General features: G+C 46.5%; 1 protein-coding gene across 1 annotated transcript in view; it reads left to right on the top strand.

Annotated features, from left to right (window-relative positions):
- Positions 1 to 1,562: 1,562 nt before the first annotated feature.
- The window catches only part of PKNOX2 (PBX/knotted 1 homeobox 2), a 763,496-nt gene continuing 745,008 nt past the window's right edge, over positions 1,563 to 20,050 (top strand). Inside the window, exon 1 of the mRNA XM_073603571.1 lies at positions 1,563 to 2,204. The gene's annotated coding sequence lies outside the window, so the exon portion shown is untranslated. The remainder of the gene's footprint in view (positions 2,205 to 20,050) is intronic.

Raw genomic sequence — 20,050 nt, 5'->3', positions numbered from 1 at the left:
ATCGGATTGCCCATCAGAGCCCCCCTTACATCGGATTGCCCATCAGAGCCCCCCTTACATCGGATTGCCCATCAGAGCCCCCCTTACATCGGATGTCCCATCAGAGCCCCCCTTACATCGGATGTCCCACCAGAGCCCCCCTTACATCAGATGTCCCATCAGAGCCCCACTTACATCGGATGTCCCATCAGAGCCCCCTTACAACAGAGTCACATTCAGATTCCTCCTTTACATCGGGTATCCTCATCAGTGCGCCCCTCTTCAGAGTGCTTCTTTACATCAGGTGTCCCCATCAGAGTGCGCTCTTACATCAGGTGTCACCATAGAATTCCCCTTAGATCAGGTGTCCCCATCAGAGCCCCCTTACATTAGGCATCCCCCATCAGAGTGCCCTTACATTAGGGGTCCCCATCAGAGTGCCCCTTACATCAAATGTCTCCTTCAGAGTGCCTTTTTACATTGGGGACTCCATCAGAGTGCCTTTTTGACATCAGTTGTCGTTTTAGGATTTGCACCACCGCAAAACATAAATAAGAGTGCCTTGTTACTTCAGGCGTCCCAATAAGAGTGTCCCTTACATCAGGTGTCCCCATCAGTGTGCCCCCTTACATCTGGAGTCCCAATAAGAGCCCTTTCACACTGGGGCGGTTTGCAGGCGCTATTGCGCTAATAATAGCGCCTGCAAACCTACCCGAAAGTGCCGCTGCCTTAATTCCAGTGTGAAAGCCCCGAGGGCTTTCACACTGGAGCGGTGCGCTAGCAGGACGGGAAAAAAAGTCCTGCTAGCAGCATCTTCGGAGCGGTGAAGGAGTGGAGTGTATACCGCTCCTTCACCGCTCCTGCCCATTGAAATCAATGGGACGGCGCGGCTATACCGCTGGCAAAGCGCCTCTGCAGAGGCGCTTTGCTGTGGTATTTAACCCTTTCTTGGCCGCTAGCGGGGGGTAATAATAGCGGCGTTTTACCGCCGACGCCGCCCCAGTGTGAAAGGGCCCTAAGAGTGCCCCCTAACATCAGGTGTCCCTATTAGTGTCCCCTTATATCTGGAGTCCCAATAAGAGTGCCCCCTTACATTAGGTGTCCCCATCAGTGTGCCCCCTTACATCTGGAGTCCCAATCAGTGCACCCTAACATTAGGTGTCCCCATCAGAGCACTCCCTTACATCAGGGTCCCCACCAGTATGCACCTTACATCAGGTGTCCCCAACACAGTGCCCCCTTACATCAGGTGTCCCCATCAGTGTACCCTTATATCAGATAAGATATATTGTACCTGTGCTCACATCCCAATAGCTTCTACATGTGTGTAGCGCCCTGCTCCTGTTGATCAGGCGCTTGCATGTAAATTTAGGGGGTTATCTGTTCTGTATATAGTTCAGATTTAATCTGTGGCTAAATTAGCTTCTGTTCCAGCATTGGCTGTGTTGAGTGTAGTTCCACACTGTTGTCTGCAGGTGTCGTTGTCACCACAGGCCGGTGTTGGAAAAGCAACAAGCTGAAGTGTATTGAGTGCTCTTCTTTCTCAGAAGTAACCCAGTGGGGGGTGGTCCACCGCTATGAATTCTGGGAGAAGGTACTTAAGGGGCAGACGCCATTTTTTCGCGCTCTTACCTCCTGGCCCTCCTGGCCTAAGGTATGTGGTGACTTTTCTCCTGCCTCTGGGCCAGGTTGGCCCGAGGCTATGTGACTACAAGTAGGCCCAGAAGCCTGCATGGGGTCTACCACCGCAGAGGTGGTCCTTAGGCTGTCTTGCCTGTTAGGAAGAAGCCGAGCCAAGCTGAGGAGATCCAGGGGAGGACCCTTGCTGGAGAGAGCCAGGATGAAGGCTGGTCTCTCGGGAGGGCCTGGTAACTTACTAGGATCGTTCAACTAATACTAAATCCTGTGGCAGAGGATCGTGCAACCATTTTGTTCTTCTCAAGTCTGTGGCAGAGACTTTTCGTTCGTGGGCGATTCCGGTCAATGAGAGAGGCCTATCCGGGTGGCCAAAGATCTCTTGACTGAAGATGTGTATGTCTTCAGGATCTCAAATTCCTCAGTGATCTGCATAAGGTATCTGAACCCTCCTGCAACTACCTTTATACCTCTTTACTGCTACTTCTTTCGCAATAAAGCATTGGAAACATAACGAAGTGACTGGTCCATACATCGGTGGGCGTAAGGCCTAATACAGACTCTAAGTCCCGTATATGGTGGAAATACAGGTAAGGGGGTAACGGCAAAGACCCAATTTAAATCAGCAGCTCCTTCGGGGGTCAGTGCTACATGTGTATAATCCATCAGGTGCTAAAGGGATGTGACCATGTTAACACTATAAATTCCTGATAAACCCTCTGCACACTACTGTACACCCTTTCTAGCAGTCTTTGCACAGAAACAGCAATTTATAGTTTACATACACTGCAATACATGTTAAATTTGACCAACTGCACTAGCTGCATATGCTCTGGGGGAGGGTTTGGACCCCCCTATCTCCCCTCCTTATCTACGTCCCTGCCATACCAGTGTTTTCCACCCTTACTGAGACCAGGGCCCGGTGAATTCTTCTGAAACCTCACATATTTTTACTTACACAATAAAAGTATGGGAATACAAATTAGTGGGCTGAGGACTCTCCAGGAGGCTGGGTGCTTTGCTGTGGCAGTGCGGAGGACTTGAGGGTACTGCGGGGGCTGGACGGCACTGTGGGACACTGTTAGTCGTTGAGGGCATTATTGGGGGGCTGGAGGCTCTGCAGCAGGCTGGGGAGGGGGGGGGGTACTGTGAGGGTGGGGTGTCTGAAGGGTACTGTGAGCAATTATAGGAGGTTGGGGACACTATTACAGTTAAAAGTTACAATTGTAATAAATTACATATGAGAGAAAATCACGAAAAGTTTGGAACTGAATCTATTCTACACAATGTCTCTTATATTAGGATGCGACATGGCAAAGGAACCAGGAGTAACAGCAGAGTTCAGGTCACTCTAGGTTGAGAAGGTAAGGACAAAAGACTGCAACTAGAACCAACTTTTTAAAGAATGACTGTGCGCCTCCTGGGGTGAAGGGGTTAATCGGTAAAGCTTGCATTTATTCTGCTGCACTAATACACATCACCACTAGAGGGACCTCGAGGACCAGAAGAGAAGTTCTGAGCTGCTTCAATTTCAAGACAGAATTTTGCAAGTCTGCTTCTTCCCCAAAAGTAGGAGAAACTTTCCTGAAACTTTCCTGAGACTTGAGTTAAGCCTACGTCACATTTTGTGCGTGTCGGTAATGTGCGCAAAATCCTGTGCGTTCCTAACATGCACAGAAAGCACTACCATTTAGCAGATGCACGTTAGTGCCATTAATTGTTAATGGCACCCCACCATGTTTCTGCTAACATGTGCATTTACGCTAGCCAAAACGCATGGTGCCACAGCACCAATGCAGTTCAGTGCGGTGCAATTTCGAAAAAGGGTCAAGGACCTGTTTTCAGCGTTGAAGTGAATGGGCTGCCCTACATGCGACGCGTGGGACTGCGCAGGAAAATCTGTTGCACCTGCATGGTGTGAACGAAGCCTTAATGTCTTCCTTCTGTTTTCAAGATCTAAAAGAATAAACCGATCCAGGTACCCATAGACAAAGGGGAACGTGGTAGAGTGATAGGTTAAGCCCCCTGTTCACGCTGAATGCGACTTTGAAATCGTGCTACTTCGCTTGAAGTAGCACGATTTCAAAGCCGCAGGTCAGTGCGATTTCAGGGGTGACCTGCCTGACAACTGTGTGACTTCATGCACAGATGTCTATCCAAGTGGCACCTGAAATCGCAAAAAATAGCGCAGGAACCTTTTTTTTCAAATCTGTGCGGTACCGCTAAAGTCGGAGTCTCCCCTGATTGGAACAGTTCCATGGCCAACAGTAGGGTGTGACTTGGAACTGTAAAATCGTATGACAAGTCGCAGCGGTGTGAACTGGGACTAAGTGCATGAAGAAAATACAATGTAGCATTGGTGGATAAATATATTTTCTGAAAGTAGAGACCCTGGAGAATAAAATGGCAGTAGTTACAATTTTTGCATGGGCGGGTAACAGGTACTCTTAATAAAAGCATAAGGGATTTATTCAGAAAGTGCTTGATAAGCTGAACCCCACAGTACAGTGAGTGGCTCCCGAACCTCCTGGGTCACTTTTACTTTAAATTGTATATTTGCCGGAAATGAAGTCAGTCTCCCAGGTGGCTCCACCCCCCCTTGGACACCATCATTATGCATAGCTCCCAACTGTCCCTGATTTCGAGGGACTGTCCCTGATTTGGAACAATGTCCCTCTGTCCCTCATTCCTCCTCATTTGTCCCTCGATTTGGTCTGATCTATATAAATGTGTATAAAAAGCACTTTTTATCTATCTAAAGGTGTTTTTCAGCTCTAAAACTGTCATCTGATTTCTAAATTGCTGCATTTGTACATTTCAAACCCAATATAAAGGAATAGTAGTAGTTAAAAAAGCACTTGTGGGTTTGACCAACTTTGTTTTTTTTGTACAATTCTCCTTTAAGGGGGCGTGGCAAGGGGTGTGTCCTATGCCTGCATGCTTTAGCTGATAGGTGTCCCTCATTCTCATCTTAAAAAGTTGTGAGGTATGCATTATGGCACATGCACAGATGTACCCACGGGCTTTGTCCAGCCTTTGGGTGCTCTGGCAGAGCCTATCAGCACATCTGTGCACGTGCAGGTGGATTGCCGCGCATGCGCAGACAGGGAGGTTTCCAGACCTCCTTGGTTGTGCGTGTGCCGGTGGCACATCTGTACATGCGCAGGGGCTGGGGAGACATTCTCGCCTAGGTGAGAATTCCAGATGTGTTGCAATGCAGCATAAATAAAGCTTTCTTTATTTAAAATAAATATATATATGTATTGTATTTGTCTGAGAGGGAGGTTGGGGGAGGAGTCAGGGCAGCCCAACAACGGGTGAAGAAACTCAGCTGCAAAGATGAATGCCAAGCTCACGGCTGCAGCAGCAAAGGATGTTTAGAATATACATTACATTACCAAAAGTATTGGGACGCCTGCCTTTACACGCACATGAACTTTAATGGCATCCCAGTCTTAGTCCGGAGGGTTCAATATTGAGTTGGCTCCGCCCTTTGCAGCTATAACAGCTTCAACTCTTCTGGGAAGGCTGTCCATAAGGTTTAGGAGTGTGTCTATGGGAATGTTTGACCATTCTTCCAGAAGCGCATTTGTGAGGTCAGGCACTGATTTTGGACGAGAAGGCCTGGCTCACAGTCTCTGCTCTAATTCATTCTAAAGGTGTTCTATCGGGTTGAAGTCAGTACTCTGTGCAGGCCAGTTAAGTTCCTCCTGCATGGCTGTCATCCCAGAAGGAAGCCTCTTCTAAAGATGATGCAAACAGTTTGCTGAAGACAAGCAGACTAAGGACATGGATTACTGGAACCATGTCCTGTGGTCTGATGAGACCAAGATAAACTTATTTGGTTCAGATGGTGACAAGCGTTTGTGGCGGCAACCAGGTGAGGAGTACAAAGACAAGTGTGTCTTGTCTACAGTCAAGCATGGTGGTGGGAGTGTCATGGTCTGGGGCTGTATGAGTGCTGCCGGCACTGGAGAGCTACAGTTCATTGAGGGAACCATGAATGCCAACATGTACTGTGACATACTGAAGCAGAGCATGATCCCCTCCCTTCAGAGACTGGGCCGCAGGGCAGTATTCCAACATGATAACGACCCCAAAACACATCTCCAAGACGACCACTGCCTTGCTAAAGAAGCTGAGGGTAAAGATGCTAGACTGGCCAAGCATGTCTCCAGACCTAAACCCTATTGATCATCTGTGGGGCATCCTCAAATGGAAGGTGGAGGAGCGCAAGGTCTCTAACATCCACCAGCTCCGTGATGTCGTCATGGAGGAGGGGAAGAGGACTCCAGTGACAACCTGTGAAGCTCTGGTGACCTCCATGCCCAAGAGGGTTAAGGCAGTGCTGGAAAATAATGGTGGCCACACAAAATATTGACACTTTGGGCCCAATTTGGACATTTTCACTTAGGGATGTACTCACTTTTGTTGCCAGCGGTTTAGACATTAATGGCTGTGTGTTGAGTTATTTTGAGGGGACAGCAAATTTACACTGTTATACAAGCTGTACACTCACTACTTTACATTGTAGGAAAGTGTCATTTCTTCAGTGTTGTCACATGAAAAGATAGAAGAAAATATTTACAAAAATGTGAGGGGTGTACTGACTTTTGTGAGATACTGTATACTAATACTGAAGGTATGACTAAGTTACCTGTTGGACTGCACAGTCATATTTAAAAACCTTGCACAGAAAAGTGGAGGTAAGACTATGGCAATGAAGGTTGTTAGTACAAGGTCTTCCTACTTCTCGCCCTTCTGAGGTCACGTTTGCACTTAGTTGCCTACAACCTAACCACAAGCAGGACTCTGATTGATATTACAAGTCTACAGAGACAGCAGATGTGGGTTTTTGCCTTGTTTGCTGAGCATGCTGAAAACAGAACATTGACTGAGCCGTGACCTGCGCATGTGGCGCCATCACTCTGGTTGCGGTGAATGCGCTCGCTGCATGTGACGTGTGCAATCAGCCTCATTGCCCGTCTTAAAGTAAACCCATCATTAGAATTCACACTTTACTTCACACTTCACAGGGATCAATTGGGCTCATATCAGCAAGTCACATTATTAAACTGCGCCAAAAAAAAGTGCGTCCAACTGCCAGGCTGAACTCAGTTTGGCAGAACCCATGGGAAGTGGTCACATGATCTAATACACTTTAATGAATCAAAAAAAAAACAAAACACAATGTTTACTTTTATTGTTTATGTATAATGTGAAGGAGGATGTTACGCCAAGTAAATAGATACGTAGACATGTCATGCTTTAAAATTGCGTCTGCCCGCGGAATGGCGACAAACTACGGTGCTCAACCACTTGCCGACCAGCCGCCGTCATTATATTGCGGCAGGTCGGCACGATCCCACGAACCGTCGTAGCTATACGTCGGTCCCTTTAAGCGGGATAGCAGGCGTGCGCGCTGGAAGGGGGGGGGGGGGATGCTCGTGCCTAGCGATCGCGGGCACGAGAGGCAGAACACACACATCCCAGTTCTGAGAGGAGAGACAGATCGTGAACACGGTTAACCCCTTGATCGCCGGCTAGTGTTAACCCCTTCCCTGCCAGTGACATTTATACAGTAATCAGTGCATTTTTATAGCACTGATCGCTGTATAATTGTCAATCGACCCAAAAATGTGTCAAAAGTGTCCGATGTGTCCGCCATAATGTCGCAGTCTCGATAAAAATCGCAGATCGCCGCCATTACTAGTAAAAAAAAAAAAAAAAATGATAAAAATGCCATAAATCTATCCCCTATTTTGTAGATGCTATACCAATCAATATACACTTTTTGCGATTTTTAAAATATGTAGAAGAATACATATCGGCCTAAACTGAGGACAAATTTAGCTTTTTAAAAAAAAAATAAAAAATTGGGGCTATTTATTACAGCAAACGTACAAAATATTGGGAGTTATTTACGAAAGGCAAATCCACTTTGCACTGCAAGTGCACTTGAAAGTCCTTGTAAATCTGAGGGGTAGATCTGAAATGAGGGGAAGCTCTGCTGATTTTATCATCCAATCATGTACAAGCTAAAATGCTGTTTTTTTATTTTCCTTGCATGTCCCCCTCGGATCTACAGCGACTTCACTTCCAAGTGCACTTTCAGTGCAAAGTGGATTTTCCTTTAGTAAATAACCCCCTTTGTGTTTTTTTCAAAATTGTCGCTCTTTTTTTGATTATAATGCAAAAAATAAAAACCGCAGAGGTGATCAAATACCACCAAAAGAAAGCTCTATTTGTGGGAAAAAAAGGACATCAATTTTGTTTGGGTGCAAGGTCACACAACCGCGCAATTGTCAGTTAAAGCGACGCAGTGCTGTATCGCAAAAAATGGCCCTGGTCATTGAGCAGCCAATTCTTCCGGGGCTAAAGTGGTTAAAATTCTCCATAGGTGACGCTTTAAACGCCTTTACAGATTACCAGTTTAGAGTTACAGAGGAGGTCCAGTGCTAGAATTATTACTCTCGCTCTGACGTTCGTGACAATACCTCACATGTGTGGTGCCGTTTCTGACACTTTTTGTTTACTTGTCAAAAATCTGTATTTTTTGCTAGAGTATTACTTCATACCTCGCTGCCCGCTCATTGCCAACCTTTGCCTGTCTCTGATGCCTGCCTGATTCCCGCTTAGCTGTTACCAAACCGGGCTTAGGACCCAACTCCACCATTATCTGAACTGGGCACATTCTCAGTGTACCACCAGCTGTACTTTTGCTCACTAAGCACCAGTGCCCTCAAGTTCCACTTCCAGCCCACAGTGTTGGCGACCTAGCACCTGTGCCTTTCCATTCCCCTGTAGACCCTGTCTCAACTTCCAGGGTGCTCAGAAACCGTACAAGAGGCCACCATCGTCATTTTGGGCTTCGCATACAATTAATGACAATTCTTCTGTTCTTCCCAGGAAGAGTCTCATTAAAGTTTGTTGGTTTGTGAGAGGCAATCATCATCATCATCATCCGTAGAAAGTCCTGACCTTCATATTTTGTGTTATGACACAAAGTTAGAGGATGAGAACTGCTGACCGTCCTCATGCCGGAGCCATTAGACTTTTGTCTATTTAGCAAGTAGCGTTTAAGCTCATGAATTTGGCTTAGTGGCCCCTCTGTGACACTTGCGTTCCACACCTGTGGCCCTTGATTGGCTCCCGATGCTTAGAGCAGGACAAAAAAAGCAGCTGACACGCAGCCAGAAAGAGCTGACAATCAGCCGAGTGTGTACGTGGAGAGAAACATTTCCCAACGCAATCCTCAGATCTGCCATTACCCGGGTACATTGTTTACTGCTAAATGAGAATCTCTGCCAGTGCAGGCAGTCAGCACTTCAACGAGGGAAGATAAAGTTTAAATAACTGTAGCAGCAAGTTTTAAGACCCGCCACAAATAAAGTATTCTATCTTTTGTAGTCCCTCAAGACCTCAGTTGTTCGTTAAAAGAATGGAGGCTCTTGAATCTTAAAGTGAAGCTGTGCCAGAATCTCGACCCCTTCCTCCCAACTGTCTTCCCTCCACAGCACAGTGGAGAACAATAAGCACTGAAATGCTTTTGCTGCTGGAACATTGGGCTCCCTACAATGCCAGATGTCCCATTAAAAAAAAAAAAAAATGTGATCATTGGTCTCTAAACTGTAGAGGGTCAAGATGAGAGGTCAGTCAAAGCCACCAATTGGCCAACTTTACCGGAATGTCAGTTTCCTAAGCCTCTTCTGCAATCTTCACTGGAATGTCGGTTTCCTAAGCCCCTTCTGCAAACTTCATCGGAATGTCGGTTTCCTAAGCCTCTTCCGTAAACTTCACCGGAATGTCGGTTTCCTAAGCCTCTTCCGTAAACTTCACCGGAATGTCAGTTTCCTAAGCCTCTTCCGTAAACTTCACCGGAATGTCAGTTTCCTAAGCCTCTTCCGTAAACTTCACCGGAATGTCAGTTTCCTAAGCCTCTTCCGTAAACTTCACCGGAATGTCAGTTTCCTAAACCTCTTCTGCAAACTTCACCGGAATGTCGGTTTCCTAAGCCTCTTCTGTAAATTTCACTGGAATATCAGTTTCCTAAGCCTCTTCCATAAACTTCACCAGAATGTCAATTTCCAAAGCCTCTTCCCTAGATTTCACCAGAATGTCAGTTTCCTAAGCCTCTTCTGCAAACTTCACCGGAATGTCGGCTTCCTAAGCCTCTTCCATAAACTTCACCGGAATGTCGGTTCCCTAAGCCTCTTCTGTAAACCTTACCAGAATGTCAGTTTCCTAAGCCTCTTCCGTAAACTTCACCGGAATGTCGGTTCCCTAAGCCCCTTCTGCAAACTTCATCGGAATGTCGGTTCCCTAAGCCTCTTCCGTAAACTTCACCGGAATGTCAGTTTCCTAAGCCTCTTCCGTAAACTTCACCGGAATGTCAGTTTCCTAAGCCTCTTCCGTAAACTTCACCGGAATGTCAGTTTCCTAAACCTCTTCTGCAAACTTCACCGGAATGTCGGTTTCCTAAGCCTCTTCTGTAAATTTCACTGGAATGTCGGTTCCCTAAGCCTCTTCTGTAAACCTTACCAGAATGTCAGTTTCCTAAGCCTCTTCCGTAAACTTCACCGGAATGTCAGTTTCCTAAGCCTCTTCCGTAAACTTCACCGGAATGTCAGGTTCCTAAGCCTCTTCCGTAGGCTTCACTGGATTGTCGGTTTTCTAAGCCTCTTCCGTAAACATCACCAGAATGTCGGTTCCCTAAGCCTCTTCCGTAGACATCACCGGATAGTTGGTTTCCTAAGCCCCTGCTGCAGAGATGTGACCAGTGCTTTAGGATAGAGTCATGTGATCAGTACTGGAGGGAACCTTGAGCACCAATTTCTCCAATGAAATAGTTGTCTTCCCTGCACAGCACAGTGGAGAACAATATGCACTGAAATGCCTTTGCTGCTGGAACTTTGGGCTCCCTACAATGTCAGATGTCCCATAAAAGAAAAAAAAAATGATGTGATCATTGGTCTCTGGACTGTAGAGGGCCAAGATGAGAGGTCAGTCAAAGCCACCAATTAGCCAACTTTACTGGAATGTCAGTTTCCTAAGCCTCTTCTGCAAACTTCATCGGAATGTTGGTTTCCTAAGCCTCTTCCGCAAGCACAGTGGTGTAGTGGGTAGCACTCTCGCCTAGCAGTAAGAAGGGTCACTGGTTTGAATCCCAACCACGACACTACCTGCTTGGAGTTTGCATGTTCTCCCTGTGCCTGCGTGGGTTTCCCCCGGGTACTCCGGTTTCCTCCCACACTCCAAAGACATGCTGGTAGGTTAATTGGATCCTGTCTAAATTGTCCCTAGTATGTATGAATGTGAGTTAGGGACATTAGATTGTAAGCTCCTTGAGGGTAGGGACTGATGTGAATGTACAATGTATATGTAAAGCGCTGCGTAAATTGACGGCGCTATATAAGTACCTGAAATAAATAAAATAAATAAATAAATAAACTTCACCAGAATGTCGGTTTCCTAAAGCCTTTTCCCTAGACTACACCAGAATGTCAGTTTCCTAAGCCTCTTCCGTAAACTTCACCAGAATGTCAATTTCCAAAGCCTCTTCCCTAGACTTCACCAGAATGTCGGTTTCCTAAGCCTCTTCTGCAGACCTGACCAGAATGTCGGTTTCCTAAGCCTCTTCCATAAACTTCACCGGAATGTCGGTTCCCTAAGCCTCTTCCATAAACTTCACCAGAATGTCGGTTCCCTAAGCCTCTTCCATAAACTTCACCGGAATGTCGGTTCCCTAAGCCTCTTCTGTAAACTTCACCGGAATGTCGGTTCCCTAAGCCTCTTCTGTAAACTTCACCATAATGACAATTTCTCCAATGAAAGAGGTGCTGTTAAAAATCATGGGGCCCCATACAGCCTACCTGACATCCCCCCCCCCCCCCCGAAAATATCAAATAATGTTTTCACTATAATGCAAATCACACAGTTGCAGTGCATAAGTGTGGGGTGAAAGCATGTCAATGCTCACCACCTGTCAAATGCTCTCTGAAGAGCAATCCAAATACTGACTGCTCTTCAGAGAGCACAGCACATGTGAACAAGCCCTTAATTTTTTCTTAAATATTTTTCAGAATTGTAGATTTATTTTATTTTTTAATTTTTTTTTTTTTAACTGCCATGTTGTGGGTGATTTTGTGAAATATCAGGTGTCTAAACAGACCCTTGATGTCTCACATTTGAGACAGAGAAAGGGACTGAGGACATAGATTAATCAATCGCTCGTCATGCAGCCTCAGCTCCACAGATGAATGATTAGGAAAACTCTGTACAGAGGCTCCTGTTTATTCACTGTTTACTATGCTTCGGGGATGAATGGACACAGGAGCGATCAGTACTGATCGCTCACTTTGTTTATTCAGGAAAGGAAGGTCCGGAAATGTGACATATTTACTGGCCCCCTGCTCTCCATCCTGAAACAATCCCCTTGTCTGCCCACAGCTGCTGCTCTCAGTGGGAGTAAGAGGAAGATAAGTCAGCAGCACTGCGAGGGATGGGGGTGGGGTGGGGGTGGGAGGCACACAGGGGAGCCTGGACAGCAGGTGGAAGGGGGCAAAGATAGGAGAATTGATCCCCCTGCAGCACAGCCGGAAGGAGAAAGCCGGCAGCACTGCAGGGAGACCCACAAGAGTCACAAGGCAGTACAGCTGGCCCTCCTGCTTGGCAGTCCCCATGCTGGCTGGTACTGGAGGGCCAGCTGTACTGCCTTATCAGCAGCCCTGCTTGGACCAATGTAAGTATGTATGTTCCATAGTGGGATCCCTGTGGAACTTGGATGCTTACAGAACACAGGAGGTCACTCAAAAGTAGGTGTGGTGGAGTGACAGTAGGACAGGCAGTGGGACACTGAGCATCAATGCAGCCTCACTGTGTCCATCAAATGCAGCTTTACTGTGCCCATGAATGTGCATTGACCATTGCCTGGATCACACACACAGTGGGCATCTCCCGCTGTGTGTCATGAAGCTGGGTCTGTGTGTGTTCGGCGGCGCTGAAACAAGGTCCCGCCTCCTACACCGGCTTGTGTGATAGGCGGAACACTGATTGAATCATGGATATGGGGATCCAGCTCACATAGGAGGCTGTACAAGTAGGATGGGGTGGAGATCTGTACTGGGGGGGGGGGTGCTGTACTGGTGGGGGGAGGGGTCTATAAGTACTGGGGGAGCTTACTGTAAGGGAAAGGGAGGTTCTGTACTGGGGGGAAGCTGTTCTGTTAGGGGGACCTGTAGTGGGGGAGCTGTACATGTGGAGAGGGGGTGATCTGTACTGGGGGCAGTGTTCTTTTAGGGGGGCCTGAAGTGGGGGGAGCTGTACATGTGGAGAGGGGGGCTGCACTGGTGGGGAGGCCTGTAATAGGGGAGTTGTACTGATGGGGAGGGTGAGATCTGTACTGAGGGGGGGGACTGTTCTTTTGGGGGACCTGTATAGGGGGGAGCTGTACATGTGGAGAGGGGGGAGAGGCCTGTAATGGGGGAGTTGAACTGATGGGGAGGGGGAGATCTGTACTGGGGGGGACCTGTAGTGGGGGAGTTGTACTGATGGAGAGGGGGAGATCTGTATTAGGGTAACTGTACTGGTGGGGGTGGAGAAATCTGTACTGGGGGAACTGTACTGATGGGGTCTGTACTAGGGGGAGTTGTACTAGTTGGCAGGAGATGATGGGGGGGGGGATCCATACTGGGGGGGACTGTTCTTTTAGGGGACCTGTATAGGGGGGAGCTGTACATGTGGAGGGGAGAGAGGCCTGTAATGGGGGAGTTGTACTGATGGGGAGGGGGAGATCCGTACTGGGGGGGACTGTTCTTTTAGGGGGACCTGTAGTGGGGGGAGCTGTACATGTGGAGACGGGGGAGCTGTACTGGTGGAGAGGCCTGTAATGGGGGAGTTGTACTGATGGGGAGGGGGAGATCTGTACTGGGGGGACACTTTTTTTTTAGGGGGACCTGTAGCGGGGGGGGGGCTGTACATGTGGATAGGGGGGGCTGCACTGGTGGGGAGGGGGAGATCTGTACTGGGGGGGACCTGTAGTGGGGGAGTTGTACTGATGGAGAGGGGGAGATCTGTATTAGGGTAACTCTACTGGTGGGGGTGGAGAAATCTGTACTGGGGGAACTGTACTGATGGGGTCTGTACTAGGGGGAGTTGTACTAGTTGGCAGGAGATCTGTACTGAGGAGTGGGAAATCTGTAGTAAGGGGAAGCTGTACTGATCCCTGCAGTCCGTGTGCTACATATTCGGTGGTACTAATTACTGTATAAATGTCACTGGCAGGGAAGGGGTTAACACTAAGGCGCGATCAAGGGGTTAATCCCTAGGTCATTCCTAGTGTGTTCTAACTGTAGGGGGGGATGGGACTGTCTAGGAGGAGAGAGAGATCGGTGTTCATACATAGTATGAACACATGATCGGTCTCCCCTCCCCTGAGAGAACCGGGATCTGTGTGTGTAAACTGTCGCAAGCGATCGTGGGAGCCCGGCAGTCATCGGGCCCACCGGGCACTCGCATTGGCTCCGGGCACATGCTGCGCCCCTAGTGGCCAAAAAGGCGCATCGATGTAAAGTAACATTGTTTTGCCCCGCCGTGCCATTCTGCAACAGTAAAACTGCGGCAGCTGGTCGGAAAGAGGTTAAACAAATATAGACTCTAATGGGAAAAGTGGGCATAACTTTTTAAAGCGGAGTTCCAGTCCCCTCAAATTTTTTTATTCAACCACTTCCCGCCCAAGGGCGTCATATGACGTCTTTGACTTTCAATGGGAATATCTGAATGATGGGTGCAGCTACAGGCATCATTCAGATATCCTGGTTTTCAGCCGGTGATTCTGTGCACCATAAGTACAATCATAGCGGCAGTTCCACGATTTATCGTTCTTACAGGCGACGCAAACGGAATTCTCCCACCGCCATCCGGTGCTTCTCTGGGCTCTCCCGTGCCATTGGGGACCCGAAGAAAGAATTGGCCACCACCGGATGACAACCATAGAGATTTCCGGTGACCAGATGGTCACCAGTCATCTCTATGACCGTCAGAGGCCTGGGCGCGGCGTTATGACGTCACATCCGGGCCAGCGATAGTAAACAAAGCCGCGATCGCGGCTGGTAATTATGAGATCGTGAATTTTTTTTTTTTATCTCATGCTTTCCAGCCTGGAGGAGAGATCTGAGGTCTTTTTGTCCCCGCATCTCTCCATAAAGAGGACCTGTCACACACCATTCCTATTACAAGGGATGTTTACATTCCTTGTAATAGGAATAAAAGTGATCAAAAAAAAAAAAAAGTAGAAGAGAAAGTGTAAGAAATAAAAAAAATTAAGTAAAATAAACAATTAAAAAAAAAAATTTTAAACGCCCCGGTCCCTGGTAGCTCGCCTTCAGAAGTGAACGCACACGTAAGTCCCACCCACATATGTAAACGCCGTTCAAACCACACATGTGAGGTATCGCCACGTGCGTTAGAGCGCGAGCAACAATTCTAGCATTAGACCCCCTCTGTAACTCTAAACTGGTAACCTGTAAAAAAATTTAAAGCGTCGCCTATGGAGATTTTGGCGCCATTCCTTGAGTGTGCGCAATTTTAAAGCGTGACATGTTGGGTATCTATTTACTCGGCGTAACATCATCTTTCACATTATACAAAAAAATTGTGCTAACTTTACTGTTTTGTTATTTTTTAATTCATTAATTTCCCAAAAAAACGCGTTTGAAAAATTGTTGCGCAAATACCGTGCAAGATAAAAAGTTGGAATGACCGCCAATTTATTCCTTAGGGTGTCTGCTAAAAAACCCATATATAATGTTTGGGGGTTCTGAGTAATTTTCTAGCAAAAAAATGATGATATTTACATGTAGGAGAGGAGTGTCAGAATAGGCCCGGTATGGAAGTGGTTAACATTTGCAATACGTCTTATGTGCACCTTTACTTTCTTGAAAAATCGTTTTTTACTTACAGATCTCGGAAGCAGGCAGGTTCCATTTTAGCCATACCTCCCAACATTTTGAGATGGGAATGAGGGACGCATGTATGCAGGCATAGGCCACGCCCCCTGTCACGCCCCCTTAAAGGAGAATTAACTCAAAAAAATGGTTAATTAAGTCCACAAGGGCCTTTTTTTTTACCACTACTATTCCTTGATATTGGTTTTTAAATTTTCAAATGCAGCAATTTAGAAATCGGATGAAAGGTTTTTTTTTTTTTTTTTAACAAAGGTAGGATGAAAGGTTTAGCACTGGAAAACACTTTTTGAAAGATAAAAAGTGCATTTTATATACAACTATATGGATCAGACCAAAATGAGGGACAAATGAGGAGGAACGAGGGACAGAGGGACATTGCTCCAAATCAGGGACAGTCCCTCGAAATTAGGGACAGTTGGGAGCTATGATTTTAGCTGTGGGCATCTGAAGCCCTCCTGTCTTCATTTCCGGGATTTACGTGCAGCTGACTACCCAGCATGCACCTCCCGATCTCACGCATGCGCAGTAATGGCACTGCGCGGCTCTCCTTCATGCTGACAGGTTGCCAACGCAAGATTTTTGGCAGTAGGCCATTCTCAAGGGCTCCTGGGATACATGATGCCTCTATCTCAGGAACCCTTGTGAATCACCTAGTGACGTAATCGCCTAGGCGAAAAGGTATTTCCAATTAGAAAAAAAAAATTGCATTGGGAAAGGGATGAGCGAAATGCATACCATAGAGAGGAAGTGCAGAAAATGGGCGGAACTCCGCTTTAACCACTTCAGCCCCGGAAGGATTTGCCCCCTTAGTGACCAGGCCATTTTTTGCCGCGCTTTAACTGACAATTGCGCGGTCGTGCAATGCTGTACCCAAACAAAATTGTCCTTTTTTTTTACCCACAAATAGAGCTTGCTTTTGGTGGTATTTGATCACCTCTGCGTTTTTTTTTTTTTTTTTTTTTTGCGCTATAAACAAAAAAATAGTGAAAATTTTACTTTCTGCTATAATACATATCCCAAAAAAATTATATAAATAAACAAATGTATTTATCAGTTTTAGGTCGATATGTATTCTACATATTTTTGGGGAAAAAAATTGCAATAGGCGTCTACAAACAACGGGATAGATTTAGGAACGTTTATTTTTTTTAAATTGTTTTTACTGTTAATGGCGGCGATCTGTGATTTTTAGCAGGACTGCGACATTGCAGCGGACAAATCTGACCCTAAGTAACACTTTTTGGGGACCGGTGACATTATTACAGTGATCAATGCTATACAAATGCCCTGATCAATGTAAAAATGACACTGGCAGGGGAGGGGTTAACACTAGGGGAGGCGATCAAGGGGTTAAGTGTGTTCCCTGGGTGTGTTCTAACTGTAGGGGGGGATGGGCTCACTGGAACATGACAGAGATCACTGTTCCCGATCACTGGGAACAGAAGATCTCTGACATGTCATTAGGCAGAACGGCGAATCGCCTTGTTCACATAGGCAGTTCCCCGTTCTGCCTCTGTACACCGCGATCGTGGGTGGACATTGAGTTCGCAGGACGCACGGGCACGCTGCGGGAGCCCGCTATTCTCCTTGCACAGACCGCCGTAAACCTACGGCGGTTTATGCAGGAGAGTCGACCTGCCGCTGTATAACGACGACGGCTGGTCGGCAAGAGGTTAACTTATATAGGTCTTCTAAATTTTACATGTTGGTGGGGTAACTCTGCCTCTTCTTCTTTTTTATTGCTGATAAATAATGGATTCCAAGCAGAAGCAATGTGCCGTCATTGATATCCTGACGAAGGAGGGGTGCGGGCTGTCCGACATCCACAGAAGGCTACAGAATGGAGATGACACTATTAACAAGAGAAATGTCTTGTCACTGGCGACTCTTGTCACCATACAGAATATTGGCATTAAAAAGGGGATCAGCTCCAGAGATAAAACGATAATTCTCCCGCTCTACAAGACTCTGGTCTGGCCTCACCTGGAGTATGCTGTCCAGTTCTGGGCACCAGTCCTCAGGAAGGATGTACTGGAAATGGAGCGATTATAAAGAAGGGCAACAAAGCTAATAAAGGGTCTGGAGGATATTAGTTATGAGGAAAGGTTGTGAGCACTGAACTTATTCTCTCTGGAGAAGAGACGCTTGAGAGGGGATATGATTTCAATATATAAATACCGTACTGGTGACCCCACAATAGGGATACAACTTTTTCGCGGAAGGGAATTTAATAAGGCACGTGGCCACTCACTAAAATTAGAAAAAAAGAGGTTTAACCTTAAACTACGTAGAGGGTTCTTTTTGCTGTAAGAGCGGCAAGGATGTGGAATTCCCTTCCACAGGCGGTGGTCTCAGCGGGGGGAATCGATAGTTTCAAAAAACCATTAGATAAGCACCTGAACGACCGCAACATACAGGGATATACAATGTAATACTGACATATAATCACACACACAGGTTGGACTTGATGGACTTGTGTCTTTTTTCAACCTCACCTACTATGTAACGTATCAATGGTGTCACCCCCATATACATTCTGTAGCCTTCTGTTGGTGTCAAACAGCCTGCACCCCTCCTTCATCAAGAACTCAAAAGTGACACGTTGCTTCTGCTTGAAATATATTATTTACCTACAATGAAAAAGTAGAAGAAGAAAGCCTCGTACACACGATCGGACTTTCCGCCAATAAAACCGTGGACTTTTGTCCGAAGGGCGTTGGCCCAAACTTCTCTTGCATACACACGGTCACACAAATGTTGGCCAACAATTACGAACGTAGTGACGTACTACGTTGTTTTTCAGCTCTTTAGCGCCACCCTCTGGGCTCCTTCTGCTAATTTCGTGTTAGTAGAAGTTTGGTGAGTGTTGATTCGCGCTTTTCTTTTCGCGTTTTTCATTTATCGCTTTTCATTTTGTGCTTTGCAGTTCGTTTCTGAACGGCCGTTCGTCGACCAGACATGTTACGGAATCGGAGGAGATAACGTGTTATTTATTTTTGGTCTTGGAGTTATTGCTTTGACGTTATTCTTTTGGTTGAATAATAATGATTTAATTTGGTAAATTTTCTATATTTTTGGATGCATAGAATGCACTTTTTTGGTTATTTTCTATTGGCAGATATCATGTCTAATTTATTTTTTTTTTTTAATGCACAATAAAAAAAATGTGTAGAATAATACTTGGCTATGTGTTTTACTTCAAATGATAGTTTGGGAGTCGGCAGTTACATTTTAAAAAATACAATATAAAATTAACAAGGGACACCAACATAGTTGTATCTTTGATCTTAAAAACTACGGGATAATGGTGTTGTGGTAACTTGCCCCCCCCCCCAAAAAAGAAAGAAATAATATTATTCTTGATATCACTAGAAAAAAAAAGCCTTTGAAAATTTGTTTGCAATAACTCCATCAGTATCACCAGCAAAGCAGCTTCATTATTATCCCATTAAAGAAGAAGAGAATTGTGCGCTGCATTTGGAGATTTCATAATTTGTCGCGTCACGAATGTTAATTCTCCATTACGAGCGCTAGTTTACAAGACCGACCGCTTCTGCTTCCGAGCATGCATGATTGTACTTTGGACTTTTGTCCGACGGACTTGCGTACACACGATCGGAAAGTCCGACAACACACATTTGTCCGCGGAAAATTTGAAAACCTGCCATCCAACATTTGTTGGTGGAAAGTCCGACAACAATTGTCCGATGGAGCATACACACGGTCGAATTGTGCGCCAACGACCTCACATCCAACTTTTCCCTGTCGGAAAGTCCGATCGTGTGTACGGGGCTGAGTTACTATAGAGCAGTGGTTCTCAACCTTACTAGTGTTGTGAGCCCTTGATAAAATTTCCCAAGTTGGGGGGACTCCTAAAGGTAAGCACCCAAGGCAAGACAAGTAATTTTCGCCCCTAACTCACGGACATTTAGCGCTCCCTGAGTCACTTCCACTCGTACAGTATTCAATCCCCTTATGGTATATTTTAGGATGTACCACTCTTTATCTTTGTTCTCCTTTCTTTCTCTTTTATCTCTCTCTATCCTAATTTCTTATTTTTTCCCCCATCCCTCTCTCTAGCCATCTCTCTTGTTCTTTCTCTTATTCTTTCTCTCCCTTTTTCTTTGTTCCTCTCCATCTTTTCCTCTCCCTTCCATGTATTCTCTATTTTTATTCCTTCTCTTACTCCTTGGTGGGGGGGGGTGGGGGGGAGATGGGATGAGTGGCAGTGCTGGCGGGGGGTGGGACCAATGGAAGTGCTGGTGGCGGGGAGTTGGGATGAGTGGCAGTGCTGGCGGGGAGTTGGGATGAGTGGCAGTGCTGGCGGGGAGTTGGGATGAGTGGCAGTGCTGGCGGGGAGTTGGAATGAGTGGCAGTACTGGCGGGGAGTTGGGATGAGTGGCAAGGCTGGTGGGGAGTTGGGATGAGTGACAGTGCTGGTGGCGGGGTGGGATGAGTGGCAGTGCTGACGG

Source organism: Aquarana catesbeiana, linkage group LG10 (assembly GCF_042186555.1).
Source record: "Aquarana catesbeiana isolate 2022-GZ linkage group LG10, ASM4218655v1, whole genome shotgun sequence".
NCBI classification, from domain to species: domain Eukaryota; kingdom Metazoa; phylum Chordata; class Amphibia; order Anura; family Ranidae; genus Aquarana; species Aquarana catesbeiana.
The sequence above is the reverse complement of the archived record's forward strand: the minus strand, read 5'-3'. Positions and strand labels throughout refer to the sequence as shown.